At 41.7% G+C, this 2,500-nt stretch overlaps 1 pseudogene; it reads left to right on the top strand.

Moving 5' to 3' along the window:
* The window catches only part of LOC143306618 (large subunit ribosomal RNA), a 3,852-nt pseudogene extending 3,687 nt beyond the window's left edge, over positions 1–165 (top strand).
* Positions 166–2,500: the final 2,335 nt, after the last annotated feature.

Raw genomic sequence — 2,500 nt, 5'->3', positions numbered from 1 at the left:
ACCGACCCCCCAAGCCCCCCGGTGGCGGTCGTTCCTATGACTCTCTTAAGGTAGCCAAATGCCTCGTCATCTAATTAGTGACGCGCATGAATGGATTAACGAGATTCCCTTCTGTCCCTATCTACTCCCCCCAGGGGCTGCGGTTTGCTTGAAACCGGCCGCAGTACGGGTTTTAGCGACCCCGGGGTGCCCGAGCTCGTAGTATACCGTAAGCCTGTGGTCATGTTTCACAGGAACGGGGGTCTCGCCTTAACCGGCTGGACCGCGAGGATGACAACCTCTATAAAAAATCCCTAACCCCAAGTTATGGCGCGACGAAGAGGGTGCGTATCAGTCTTGCACTGGTGCGTGGCTGGTGGGCGCATCAGCCATGAGCTGCCACACTCCGGATACCTGGCGACCTCCGGTAGTATTATGCCTTGCTCGGGTAATGGTGGCTCTGCTCGGGTCGACATCCTTTCCACCGTACTCGTGGGACCAGTTATGAGTTGTGATCAAATAAACCCTAAACAAACTAAACTTTCTATGATGGACGTGGAGGAGGAGTGTAGAAGTAGGAAAAAAGGAATTTTGTGTGTATCATTGAGTAGAACTAGCTCTGTCTCCTCTGTGAGATCTGCGGATTCCGACATTAAAGAGACCGGTGGAAGTGTTAAAAGAAGAAAAGTGGTAGAAGATAAAGAGCAGGATTCTGATCTTACTGTTGAGCCCGAAAGGTTGTCACTGGAAAATGTAAGGGCCGAGAGGAAGGAACTGGAGGCTTTTCTGTTCAATGAAGCAAATAAAGTGACCAAGGCTGCAGTTAAAATCATTTTGGATAAATGGGCGTCCTTGGAAGCAGCGCTCCTAGCAGAAATAATGAAAGTTGAAAGGTTATCAGCCACACGGGAATTACATTGTACCAAGCCAGTAAATACTTACGCTCAGGTGGCAGCTGGCGGAGTAGCTCCTGCTGGCGCACATCTGAAACCTGAAACAGTAAAAGAGAAGCATGAAGTATTGATAATTAAACCTGAAAATGAAAATGACCCTAGATCTAATGATGAAATTAAAGCTAAAGTAACAGAAGTTCTAAAGAAAAACAGATCTCAAATAAGAATTAAACAAGTAAGGCAATTGAGAAATAAAGGCGTTGTGGTTGAGGTTAAAGACAAACGTGATATTGAAATTATAAAAAATTCGAAATTTAAGGAAGTTGGTTTAAAAACTGCAGAGCCTAAGAAAATTAATCCCAGTATAATTATATATGACGTTGAAAAGGAGTATAAAGCAGACGAGTTGAAAGAAGATCTGATTTTCAAGAATCTGGAAGTTAGAGACGACGAGTATGCTGAAAAATTGAAAAGGAGTATAGACTTTCGTCATTGTTTTAAAACTAGAAATGAGAGTAGAGTAAATTGGATAGTCCAACTACCAGCTAAGGAGTATAGCGCACTGATGTTGTCAAGGAAAGTGTATATGTTCTGGAGGATATATAAGCTAAAGGAATATCTAAACGTTATGCGTTGCTATAAATGTCAAGGATATGGGCATATAGCAAAATTTTGTCAGGCAAAACAGCAATGCTGTGAAAATTGTGGCAATACCGAACACGAAAGGAAGGATTGTCCTAGAAAGGATAAGCCGCAGTGTATAAATTGTATCCGCACGAAAAGAAAGGACACAAACCATAGTGTTACAAACAAACTTTGCCCTGAGCTGCAGCGGCAAATTGATCTATATAGAAATAGAATAAACTGGACCTAAAGATCGGTCAAATCAACTTACAGAGATCTATGGCAGCGACTGCTGATTTGAGGCAAATCATAAGTGCGGGGAAACTTGATATTCTCTGTATGCAAGAGCCATATGCGTATAAGAACCATGTTAAAGGATTTAAATCTGCGTCTCTTGACGTTTTAACACCCAAAGCTACTTACCCTTGGGTGGGAGCAGCGGTATGTACAGAGAACATAGAGGTATTCCAAATTTCGAAATATGATACGGAACACATTATGTGTTTTCATGTTCAAACAAAGTATCATCAATTTTATGTAATTAATTTGTATTGTCAATTCTCACTGCCGATGGAAGGATTTATATCTGAACTGGACAAAGTTTTGTCAACAGTGGATCCGACCAGGGTGATAATCTGCATGGATGCCAACGCCAGGTCCTTGGCCTGGTATTCGAATGAAACAAACGAAAGAGGAAGAATTCTGGAAGAATTCATATTAAGTAATAACTTTAAGATTCTAAACAGACCTAGTAGCCTCACAACTTTCTCGAATTCAAGACATGCATCCAACATTGACGTTACACTGGTTAGTGAAGCTATGGCAAATCTAGTCACCGCTTGGGAGGTACAAGAGATGTCAATAAGTGATCATAATTTGATTACCTTTAAGATGAAATTCCAAGATAGAGTGGAGCGATTGCATATTGCAAGTGCAGCCTTTAACATGAAGGCAGCAAATTGGGACAAATTTTCGCAACTAATAAGCCAAAAGTTAAATAGTGA

The sequence above is a fragment of the Osmia lignaria genome, unplaced genomic scaffold, assembly GCF_051020975.1.
Source record: "Osmia lignaria lignaria isolate PbOS001 unplaced genomic scaffold, iyOsmLign1 scaffold0013, whole genome shotgun sequence".
In the NCBI taxonomy this organism is placed as follows: domain Eukaryota; kingdom Metazoa; phylum Arthropoda; class Insecta; order Hymenoptera; family Megachilidae; genus Osmia; species Osmia lignaria.
Note: the sequence above shows the minus strand (reverse complement) of the source record. Positions and strands in the feature narration are given on the sequence as shown.